The following is a 12,544-nucleotide window of genomic DNA, read 5'->3' as shown; positions in this document are numbered from 1 at the left end:
TGAGCCAACAGCCTCTCACAGTCTGGATTTTTAAATGACATTAAATCACTCCACAGGTGCTCATGGGCCACTGTATAGGGGGGAACGGTGGTGGTGGGGGGGAGCGTGCAGGCCCGCTGCTCACGCTCTCATCTCCAGAGACCTGAGTTCAGTTCTCCCACGTCTGAGGGCAGTTCCCTGTGCTCTCTCCCACCCTATGAATGAACCACACCAACTGAGGAGAATGCAGAATGTGAGGGGTCCTGAGGGAGTCATCTGTCATCTGCTCTCATCCCACTGCTACAGTTTAAGTACAGTTCCTGGAGGTTTACCTATGTGTGAACCACATGGGTTGAATGGGGCTGATTCCATCCCTAACCCCACGTGAACTCAAGGCTATGAAAGTATCAGTTAGCCAGCCCTGCCCGTAGAGGAAATTTAGAAAAAAAAAAAAACCCACCGTCCTAGTGTGGCCTTTCAGAGCAAGGAAACTCTCAGGTGGGGTGTCAGTCAGTCTAGCTTCAATTGACTCTGTTGGGATACACGATCTCCTTCTACAGGGCAGTCTGGATGAGAGACTGCTGGAGACACCATTGTGGCACCAATGGTTGAGGTGATGGCACTCTCTGGGCCTGGGCCCTGCTGTTCCTGAGCCCTCAGCTCCCTCAGCCAGTGAGTGAGCCTGATCATGACCTTGAGGGAACTCTGTTGTGTTTCACCTCTCACACGCCTTGGTGTTCTGACACAAAGCTGGCGACAGACTCTGGCTCTAAGTGGAGAGGTGAGACTGTTGGACAAACCTCTCAAATGCCTGACAACCAAAGCAAAATGTAGGCAGTGGCATCCTTTGGCCGTAAGCTGGAAAGGCTTGTGCAGAAAGTGTGGTTCTTACTGTGTTAGAACATCTGAAGGAGGTGACTGAGAAGATAAAGGGTGATAGTCTTTCCTTTTCTATTTGAAGACGATGACTTTCTGGGCTGGTTCCTCACTGTGCTGGATGAGCTCTAATGCAAGTGTTCATAGGGGCATGGGGCCCTTCCCCTTCCCGCAGGTGAGGCGACATCCCACACATCCCTGCTGAGGCCCCAAGAGAGAAGAAGGCTGCCTGCTATTCTTAGGGACAGACATCCCCATGTGGTACTCTGTGCTGGCCCTCCCTTAGTCAGAGTTGGGGTTCATCCTTATGCTCCCCCAGATTCTAACCTTGGTAGTGTATGGGGGCGGTGACTGTTCGTACTTGCCCATATGGACAGTTACATCTCTCCCAGCTCCCTGGGAACCTGGCTTTGAGGATGAAGAAAGGAACCAACAGACTGAGCCTTAAGTGAGACCCCAGCAGTCTCCGCTGAGAGGCAGAATCGCAAGCCTGAAGTCCCTCTTTGCAGTGGGGCCTGGGCCTCTTCTCAGGGAGTCTCTGGTTTTAACCATTGCATCCTACCCTAGGTACTAGAAACCAGTTCCTCTTCTGTCAATGTACTTTCTAAGCCCCTTACATTTGAACATTTTACCTAACATCATTCTAGCAAGGAGCTCAGAGCTGTCATCCCTGGTATGGCTACCCTCTCCATCTGCCAGGTTAAAACCCAGCTTGGTAAATTGAGCCTTCCTGCTCCAGCTTCCAAGATCCCAAGACACCAAGGAAAAAACACCAACCTTCAGGCGTTAACAATCCTTGCTATCCTGAACACACACACATACACACACACACACACACACACACACACACACACACAAGCCGAGGCTAAGCACAGTAGCCAGAATCCCAGCCATTGATCTTTGCCCGGCACAATCCCATCCATTCATGCTGTGCATTTGAATAAAACAAACAATAAATCATTTACTAAACAAAGCACACCATGCATGAGACAGGTCCCCGGGCTGCTGCTGAAACTCCTCCTGGAAGCAGTTTACAGGGTGGATTACTGAGGCCTAGCAGAGCAGACAGAGGGTGACTACAGAGAAGGAGACAGCACCACCTCGCCTTCAGGTCCTGCTCAAGGATAGACCTCGGTTTTGCTCAGCAGGTACAGGGCTTCCTTCCTTCAGGCTCAGGAAGGGGGAATGAAGGATCAGTCCATCCAGCTCAGAATGTGAAAGAGACGCTGAACTGCTGATCCCTGAAATGAGTCTTGGGGCTCCAGGGAAGGCTTACTTTCCTTAACTTCCTGCTGACAGGCCCCATCTCTAACCAGGAAGATGAAGCACATCGCATCCTCAGCTGAGGAAGGCAGGAGGTGACTTCAGCTGTTGGCAAACAGAAAGATTCACACAGAAAAATCTATTTCTGGTGATGGTAAAACACACAAGGGAAGTCGCTGAGAAAATAACTAGAATGGAGTGGTTCTTTTTCCTCTTTGTATTTGATTAAAAAAATGCCTTTTCAGGATTACTTCATCAATATGCAGTATGTTCAAACTCATATGCACAGACACCCAGCCATGTCTATGTTTCATACCTAGACACTGCCCCGTGTGGTTGGGCAGATACCCGGGTCAGGATGGACAGGCAGAACAAGAACTGAAGCTTAGTCTAGTGACTTTGCTGCTGACCACCATGACTTTGGACCGGAAGCCATCCAGAGAGCTTCCCTTCTGCAGATAGACAACAGGCGGCCAATGCCTGCAGTTCGCTGTCCAGTCACTTCTTCACTCTTGGGAAACAGCCACTCAACACTCCACGGGTCAAACCTCGCCTGGGGGCTCCTTCCTTGCTCTTGCTGGAATTGTGCCCCTTTTCTTATCCTGCAAGGTGAGATCAGCCAGGGTTTTGTCAGCGCTGTGACACTCTCACGGCCTTGGCTCTGAAAACATCACCCGTCTTCTAGCCTTTTCCCAAGGTCTCGTTCCTCCCTCTTCCAGAACTTTCATGGTTTCTACATAGATTTCCCCCAATTTCAAAGGAAACTTAAAATGTGGGCTCCCGGATAGGCTGAGGTCCTTGGATGAACGTCGTGGACTCCAGGACAAATGAAAACGTAAGCTTTGTCTCCCAAGGAGGTCAAGGTTTCCCACTAGCAACCATATAAGGCTACTCATAGCAGCTTTGGTTGTGGGAGCAGGTGACACTCCGACCTTAGGAGCATATATCTCTGATGTGACAGGTTTTGCTGAGCTTTAAGAAGATGAACAGCTTAGCACAGAAAGGCAGTTTTCTTTAAAAGGCTCTTTGCTTCTATTGGACAGACCCAACCCCCTACCCAAGAGAGTCAAGGGCTCACACTGTGCACCCCACATTCCCCACAGCCTGGCCTCACCCTTGGCCTTTGAGCCAGCATCTGCTCCAGCAACACCTGGTCACCCCAGCCAGAAACTCTGGGCTTTGGTTCTTGGAGTGCCTCTTGACCAATGTGATAAAATAGCCTAAGAACTCACCCCGTGGCCTCAGTTTCCCCACACTAACCTCTGCTCGGGGTCATACCATAGCCAGAACTTTCCTTTATCTCCAGCCACGTCACTAGCATGGACTACCATACTCAGCATTTAAAACCAGGCAGACCAGTGCTTTACCTACTGAGCCATCAACCTAGCTCCAAACTCATGGGTTTCATGATGAGGACGAGGTCCATGAAAGTGGTCCACAAACATTTTTTTTTTCTACAGATGGAATTGGCAGCATGCTGCAGAATCCCCAAGGGGGTCACTGGTTCCTCAGGCAGCTCCAGACACTTAGCTGGTGACCCCGTGAATGCTGAACCCCAAAGCACCGTGCTTCCTATGCCTTCCTCACTGACCCTTCTCCAGCTGCATCTAGACACCTGCTGTTCCCCAGGCCGGAGAAACCACTTCCCACTGCTGGGCAAGTGTACAGAAGCCTCTCTGTCTGAACTATTTCAGTCCTGTAGACTGCCAAGAAAGCATCCACACCCAAGCCTGTTCTCCGTAATGAAGCCCTTCCAGTTCCCACCGCAAAAGCCCATTCCACCTGCTCTGCCCCACCTCTGCAGCCCTCCCTCGGGATGGTAGCTTCTGTGCCCCTGTGGACCTGGGGCATCCAGAGGGCAGGCACGGTCATAACTTCAGTGCTAAGCACAGAGTGCGTATCATCTAAACGTTCGATAGAGATTTAAGCATTCCATTTGCCTCTTCTTGCAGGCTCTCAAATGCCGCTAGTATTTGGGGGAAAACTCAGAAAGAGCCTTTTGAAATATTTCTAGCTTGCTAAGAACAGGCCTAACTCGGCTCAAGACAGAGAGCAAAGTTATTAAATTTCCCACTCTTGTACTTTTGAGCCCAAGTCGGGGCTTTGCTCAAAGAAATTTAAATGAGCAGGCTAATAACACCATCAACAGAGGACCGCTGTGTTGAAGCCCGCTGTGTGGGCAAAGAGAAATGTATTGAATCACGGATGCACTTGGTTGAGAGCCACTAGGAGCTCAGCAAAGAACTCTAAGTCAACAGCAGCTGGAAGGTAAGGGCAGGGTCACGGGTGCATCTCACAACAGCCCCCATCCATCACTCCAGTGCCTGCTGCCCATGAAGGCTGCTTTCAGGTCCTCCAAAACCACTCACCGAGGACTGAGCTCAGGCACGAGGATTCCTTCCACTTGTAACAGTGCAGGATGATGTGGCTGGAAAGGAAGGAGGCCTTTTTGTCATTGTTATTGTTTTCGTTTTTTATCAGTGAACTTCACAGTACACGCAGGACTGTTGGAGGAGTTTTGTTTATCTGTGAAGCTAAATGTTTTGTTCTCTTTGAGAGAACATTTATAAGCTTTATATTCATTAAAAAATAAAAAGTACCCTAAAGCAACAATTCCCTGGCCCAGACTGAGTTTATGTATATCCTTGAATGCAACAAAAAGGACATATACTTTCTGGCTGTTTATTAATTTACACTGACTGCCTCCTCTGTAACTGGGAAAGAACTTCTACTTCAGAGAACCAAGGTGTTTGGGCCTGAATTCTATGGCTGACGCAACCATGTGCCACCATGTTTTCTAAACTGTCTCAAGCCGGGCCTGATTCTTATCTTCTGCTTGGGTGTGCCCAAGATAGAAGATTCCACATCCCCACTTGAAAGGACACGTGCAGATTGCGGTCCTCCTGGCTAGCGGGTGTGGGAGACAGAAGCGTGGTCCTCTGAGAGTCTAGCTTACTCCTTCATTGCCTAGCTCAATTACTCCCCTCTTTCTCTTTCTTCTCCCTCAGTCCCTTCTGGCTCCTCCCTGTTTGTAGATGATTAGGGTGGAGGCCGATTGGAGAGGAACTTGCCTAATAAGTACTCTCAGTTAGACTCGTGCCTCCCTCACCCCAGAGCTCCCCACGAGTCCCTAGGGAACCTGGAAAGCAGTCCAGGGCATTCTGTAGAAGGGGGCACTTCATCCATAAAAGAAGCTAGAGGCTTTCCCGCTTCTAAAGACCCATCCCTTTCCTCCTCAAATCAACTAGCCTGTGGCCCGCAGTGTGTTCTGGAACACGTGACTGATATAAAGCTGCTAGAGCCAGGCTAGCTGTGAGAAACTGTGCCACAAGAAAAAAAAACTGACCACGGGTGTCCTCCAATCCTTGTGTGCTTCCAGGTGCCCTCCTCCACCCACAGGGATGTGGGCTGCCTCCAAGATGCGATGATCAGCATCCTCGAAGGAGATGTGGTCCTCCCTATGGGTGGAAACCCACCTGTTAGGAAATCTCAGTGACAGAACTAAAAGCTGGTTTCTGTGGTAGGGATTTCAGACAAACAGGAGGGAAACCTTCAGGCAGGGTATCAAATCGTGCAGATAGGAGTGTGTCCGGCTCTGAGACTGATTGGTCTTTTTAAAGAGGAGAAGAAAGGAAGGTCAAAGCTGTCAGGCTTCACAAGGTACCTGTGGCAGATAGGACTGCCTCCCTCCCAGGCCCCACTGGGGGGGGGATGTCTTGCTCCCCGCACAGCACTTGGGCCTGCTGGCCTTGAGTCAAGGTCAGGGCCTTGTGTGCACAGAGCACTCAGCCCCCAAAGCAAACTGATTAGAGACTGGCTGGAGAGACACAGCTTGGAAACTCCAGGTCCTTGGAGCTGGAGACAAAATAACATGCCACAGTCTGAAGGCCACTTATCATAATAAACTGCAATCAAGCATCCATAAACAAGAATCCAAAAATCTAGTTCAGAGGGGAAAAAAAAATGGAACTAATTTTCGCCCGAGTACAAATGGTGACTAATGTCCAGCTGGAAGCATCCAAATAGATCCAAATCCTAACAAAAATTATGTCTGTTTCTCGACTAGAAACCCAACACCTGCCCAGAGGACAACATGACAGTGTTGGATGCGCTCAAGACCTTGGTTCAAGGGCCAAGGCTCCTTCTGCAAGCGTAAACCAAGTAATCAAGTCTCTGCTGTGCTCTCTGCCACACCAGATCTTCATATCCATGTCCATTTTCTATTCTAAAGACTGGAATCACAGGGCTGTGAAGATGGCTCACTAGGTGCTTGCCCTGTAAGCATAACTACCTGAGTTCAGATCTCCAGACCCACGTAAAGCCAACTGTGGTAGCATGTACCTGTAACCTTAGCACTGGGATATAGAGACAAGAGCATCCTTGGGCTCACTAGCCTGTCAGTCTAGACAAAACAGTGAGCTCCAGGCCACTGAGAGGACTTGGTTCAGTAATTAAAATGGAAAAGGTCTGGAGAGATGACTCAGTGTTTAAGAGTACTTGCTACTCTTGGAGAGTCCTAGGTTCAGTTCCCAGCACCCACTTGGCAGCTTACAACACCTTTAACTCCAGTTCCAGGCAATCTGACCCAGTGGGCATCAGGCACTTACATGGTACACATATACACCAAACATGTGGACAAAATACTCATATGTGGATATAAAATCAATAAGTAATCTTTAAAAAGAGGATGGAGAAAGGACACCAGACATCAACTTTTGACCTATACAAGAGCATATGTGGGTGAGTATACCTGTACGTGTATGGGGTGGGTGGGGTGGGGAGAGAGAGAGAGAGAGAGAGAGAGAGAGAGAGAGAGAGAGAGAGAGAGAGTCAAAGAACCACACTTACTCAGGATCACACCGAGGACCACATCCTTCTGACCCCACCACTCCAACTCAAATTGCTAGACCTGAACCTGAGTTTGTGCCATCTCCCCTGGGAAACAAAGACATGTCTGTTCTATTTGTGGCTATGTTCCAAGCAGGGTGACACGGCTGGACAGCCCTCTGTACTTGGCCTCCTACACCCTACCTGCACAGACTCATTCATGCACCACCAGCTCTGTTCCCTTGGCCCGTGCATTCCTGCACTTCACAGCCAAACCATGCTGGGTCCCAGGCATCCTGTAACAGTCTGGCCTTCCCGAGGCAGATACAGAATCACACATGAGCTACAGGAGCTCATAGCCGAGCTGTGATCCCCACACTGGACCTTCCAGGGGATCAGAGTCTGTGCTGCCCACACCCAGACCAGAGGCCCAAACAAACTATCCATCCAACACACCTCTCTTCACCCCAAACTACCAACACCCAGACACCTGAATACAGCACGGTAGACTTCCAGCCCAGCTAAGGATCAATTTTTAATTCAGTTTTGTTCCTGTTGATGGAGAGTCTATCTGTTTGGGGGAGGAAAACAAGGAACTCCCTTTTCTTATTAATACTTGATACCAATTCCATGACAGACTAGATTAAATGTGTTCTTAGCTGTGTTTAAAAGAGATCTCAAAACAGATGACCATTCTTTAAAAATACTTTATCTGGCTCCTCCTTCATTGGGGATCAATATAAAAGGATATATTCATTTGTTTTTCTGAACTATATTGCTAAGAGTTTTTATTTCATAAGCTTCACCAAGCCCTTTGAAGCATTTATTTATGTAGCTGGAAGAAAGGGACCCACATTTCTGGCAGGGAGCCAGGTGCAATGAGTGCAGAGGCTGTGAACCACATCAAAAGTCCCTGCATGGCACACCTGGATGGGGTGGACCCCAACTGGCAAGATTTGGGAAACAACAGCAGGAACAGAGAAAAGAGAAGGAGGCTGGCCGGGTGGGTAATTCCCAAAGGAAGACTCTCCCAGCCTGCATCTAGCAGCGGGAGAAATAGAAACATTTTATAAACCACTATCACCTTAGGTGTGGTTTATAAATCCCAACCATCTGGAGGGCAGGTAGAATCTGATTAGAGGTCCACGAGCCAGGAAAGGTTCACAGCTACCCCAGAGGTGCCCCAGAGATGCCCCCACAGCCTCCCTGTTCTTTGGGGGAAAGAATTAAGCTCAGAGGGTGTTGGGGGCCATGCACAGCTTCAAGGTTTTATGTTATGATTGCAAGACTGACCTTATGCCCTGATTCCACATGCTTCGTTCTGGGCTACACTGCCTCTTGGTGCTGGGGGGGTTACCTCGTTTCTATCTGGCTTCACACCTGGCATGGTTTAATTCAGGCCACAAACCCAGGCTAATGTCAAAAGCAAATTGTAATTTGCCTCCCGAATCACTAACACCGGAGTCAGTGGTGCATGTTGAAGAATGGATTCCCTTCTGGTGCACAGGTATGTAGAGGCATTGAGATTAAGTACCCCATTCATGCAAACTTCACATGGTCATCCAGCTCATCGTGCAAAAGTTAAAGCTGCCTAGTGTGTCACATCATATTGATTTGAACTAGTCCACAAAGAAAGACTATTCCTACTGATACGGATTTTGTTCATTCAAATCTTCGTGCATATGTGTGTATGGGGGTGGTGCACATACATGTGATGTATGTGGAGGCCAGAGAACAACCTTTGATGTCGTTTCTCAAATACCACCTGCTGATTCTGAAGCAGGGACTCTCATTAGCCTAAAGCTCACCAAATAGGCTAGACTACCCGACCTGGGAATACAAACCTCAGAGCTGGGAATACAAGTGTGCCGCGCCACACCTGGCCCATTTTATGTATGTTCTTGGGCTCGAACTCAGGTCCTCTTGTTTGTAAGGCAAACACTTTCCCCACTGAGCCGGTCCCACACTGGTTTATAACACATAGGATGTATTTAGCATTAGGTATTTCAGGAGAACATATCTAGCTTCCTGGGTGAGGACCACATGCTTTCTAGTTTTTCGTATCCTCTGCCGCCACCTCAGCACCCCTGCAAAGTTAAGACGGGCAGTCCACTCCTGCAGAATGAGCAGCGTGGTGTGAACTTGAGCCATTTAACCAAGGCCACACCAGAGACAGGATCTGAATACCAAAAGTCTGAACCCAAAGTCCACCGTCTCAGAGACACACTCCTTATTGGAGAAGCTGAACTGTTGAAACAAATCAATAAAGACCTAAAATAGACTAGAACAAGTAATTTACAATAAAGCCAAGTGTCCTTCCATAGAGTCAACAAGAAAAGGGATTACTCCAGCACAGAGGGTCCAAGGAGGTTTTCGGGAGGCTAAGACACTTGGGCAAAGTTAGCTGGAGGCTGAACAGGCTCCATGTCTTGTAGCAGGTGGTCTTCATGAGAGACTAGGCCACAGCTCCATTTGCTAGAGACAGCAAACCAAAGATGACCTACATTGCACAGGACTTTCTCAAGTGACACTCAGGTGTTGAAGAGGCCCAGCTCTCTCCTAACAGCTACATTCACTTCTGTTTTGGAGCAGAGCCTCCCCAGGTGTGACTCAGACAGAATAAACGAGAAAATGTTTTAGGAAGGGCAGAGAACGCATGCAGCTCTTGTTCCCTTCCTGCTCCGAAACCTGCCTCCTTGGGAGGTCCTCTAGGGTCTCTTCAGCTCGGAATCCCCTCAGGAACTGGCCCTGCAGCTCCCATATGGACTGTTTTCCCCTCTCCATGAGTCAGTACGCGTCAGTATATGTTGCAGCAGACACTAGTGAAACAGAGATGTTCGTGCACACAAGCACACATGCTCCAGAGACTGAACTCACAGCACCGTGCCAACATAAGACCCAGCTCACACCCCTTTCCGAAGCAGAAAGGAAGCTAGTGTGTTTAGAAGGATGAAGAAAATATTGGGGGAAACTAGGGGGCCACAAAGTGACACCTTTGACTTGGCACATGACACCCCAGGAGAAAGTATCAGGTGTACTGCAAAGGGTACCTCAGCCTATAAATTTGCCTCTGACCAACAAGGGAGGGGAAGATGGTTTCAATAAATGAATGGCCTCCCTGGTGGAGACCTGAGGACCAAAGCAGAACTTAATTTGACCAACTGAACCCACGGATTCAGGACCCTTCCCACACCTCCCTGAACTTCCTCAAGGCTAAAAGAACTGCACGCAGGAATGCCTGGGGCTGAAGAGATCACTTCCAGGACAGAGTTCCAAATCTTCCTCCAGGCTTCCTCAGAGGTAGGTAGAACTGCTGACCCAGGAGTCCCGCTGCGCCAACTGTATCTCCACAGCAAGAACAAATGGGTTTTCAGCCTGGGAAGCAATGACCTGCTCTGTTCTCACCTCGTGACCCCACAGGGGCTCCAGGAAGCTTCCGAGCAGCAGCCTCCCTCACTGACCTTCAGGGCTGATTTGCCTGAGGGATTCTGGATCCTCCAATCGAGTTTATCCAGTGACCTGGCCTTTCACTGAGACAAACAGCTACCAACATCCAAACCAGAAAACTGTTGGGTTGTGTTTGAGGGGATCGGGATGTGTCACTAACTCTAAGAAACTAGGACCTGAGCCCCCAGGTGGCGTTCAGGAGGCCAGGGCCAGGCTTCAGGTTCCTCTCCCTGACAGTGTGGGCCTCCACTTTAGGCAAACCAACACCTGGCCTTTTGTTTCCCCGGCCCTTGAACTTGCACTGGGAAACCCCATCGTCCATCTATTGTCAAAAAGTAGTTCTGTCCACTTTTTCCATATCCTGAAAGCTGAGGGACCCTGGCAAGCACCAGCAACCCACTGTTTCACTCCCCCCCTTGGTTTAGTGCCCCAGTTTTAGAAAGACACTCCCACCTCCTTCATCCCCTAACTCCACTTCAACTAAGCACCGATTTTTAAGTTGTAGGGAGAAAAAGATAAACATTGTTGGAAAGATGCCTGGGCACCTTGGGTCACAAGTCTCTTATGTACAAGGACGTTACTGACTGAAGAGAGAACAGCAATTCCTAGAACACATGAGCATCATTTGCTGATCTTCCTTCAAACTCCGTGACACAGTCAAGGCCACCCATTTCTTTCCTTCAGTTTCTGAGGTTCCAACACTCAGAGAGTCGTTGTAACTCCATATAAACCAATAATGTGATTCTGCAGGCATCACGGTCTAAGCTCTCTAAAAAGATACTTTATGCCTGGAAGGAATTTAGGTCAGGTTCAGTCCTTAGTCCTTGGGCTTGGCTCTGCCTCATCACCCTGTGGGTCTCCCAGCCTTCCCCAGATGGTCCTGGGAAGCACCAAGATGGGTACCGCTGGCCTTTGGCTCCAGGACCTCCTCAAGGCACCGCACCGACTGTAATTCCCGAAGTGAGACCTGGGCTACCTGCAGGTTTCCCCACCGTGACCCTAAATCCCCAACTGACTGGGCCCCAGCATCCCCAGCATCCCCGCAGCGCCCCTGCGGCGCCGGGAGTTGGCGCAACTGGAGTCACTTTCTGGAAATGCTCCAGTCTCAAGCCCTGGGTATTCAGCCCCCAACACACCGGTTGGCACTCCCTCCCGTTTCCACGGCGTTCACACACGTCCCTGGGTCACTGTCACCCTCACACGGTCGCCACCCGCAGACACACGCCCTCAGCTTAGCTTAGCTATTCACCAAGAAGAGCTGCCGAGGTGACAGCCAATTTGGGACTGCGCCTCGGGCAGGTGGCCGGGGTCGCACGGTCTCCAGTCGCCGGCATCCCGCACACTAGGAGAGTGGCAAGGACCTGACTTGGACGCAATACGACCCGTTTCTCCCACGGCAGTGGCCCAGGCTGTCCCGGTCTGTTCAAGGTGCACGGGGTGCACGGCCACCTCGGTACTCAATGTCACCAGCCCACACCGCGCCACTTACCTCCCAGGGACCGGTGCTGTCGCGCCTATCGCGCCACCGCGGCGACTCCGCATCTCCCGGGCGCCCGCCCGCCGCTCCGCTCCGGGGCGCCCGCTGTTCCCGCCGGTGCGAGGGAGGGTCGTGGGGACGCGCGGGGGCAGCGAGGTCCCCGCGACGCCGGCGAGTTCTCCCGTAGCCAGCAGCCCACAGCCCGCAGCCCCACAGCTCGCAGTCCTCCAGAGGAGCAGGAAATCTGTCTGGCCGGGTCCGGCCGCCTCCAGCGCTGGGCTAGGTCTCCGGCTCTGGCTCCTGCTTCACGGCGGGGGCGGGGCCCTGGCGCTGCGAGGGGCGACGGCGACGCCTGGTGCCGGGCTCTGGGAGAGCACCGCGGGCGCCCGCCCTCCTGGGGCTGTGGCTTCTACACCCGGAGGACGCAGACGCGTGCGCTCTCTGTAGCGCCCCTTTCCTGGCCCTCTGCCCAGACACAGGGTACCATGGAGGGTGCCAAGGGGTGATGACACTCAGACCAACCGGAAAAAAAAAAAAACTCAGGGTCCCTTCCTGTTCATGTTTAGCCTTGGTCCTGGACACCAGGAAGTAGCCTGCCTGCTGGACTGGGATGCACTTTGCGTCTTACAACTGGTAAAGCTGGGCTGGGGCATCTGATAACAAGCCTGTTCAGAG

The 12,544-nt window shown here is 50.8% G+C and overlaps 1 protein-coding gene across 2 annotated transcripts in view; it reads right to left on the bottom strand.

The window, feature by feature from the left end:
- Positions 1 to 12,140, bottom strand: part of Ptpre (protein tyrosine phosphatase receptor type E) — a 144,448-nt gene extending 132,308 nt beyond the window's left edge. Inside the window, exon 1 of one of the 2 annotated variants that reach the window (XM_050137189.1) lies at positions 11,882 to 12,140. The gene's annotated coding sequence lies outside the window, so the exon portion shown is untranslated. Of the gene's footprint in view, positions 1 to 4,487; positions 4,509 to 11,881 lie in introns of those variants that run through there. The other variant, XM_050137185.1, reaches the window with a different exon arrangement.
- Between the last annotated feature and the right edge of the window lie 404 nt (positions 12,141 to 12,544).

Source organism: Alexandromys fortis, unplaced genomic scaffold, assembly GCF_014885135.2.
Source record: "Alexandromys fortis isolate MF-2015 unplaced genomic scaffold, M_Fortis_MF-2015_v1.1 scaffold_3, whole genome shotgun sequence".
Classification (NCBI taxonomy): Eukaryota; Metazoa; Chordata; class Mammalia; order Rodentia; family Cricetidae; genus Alexandromys; species Alexandromys fortis.
Note: the sequence above shows the minus strand (reverse complement) of the source record. Positions and strands in the feature narration are given on the sequence as shown.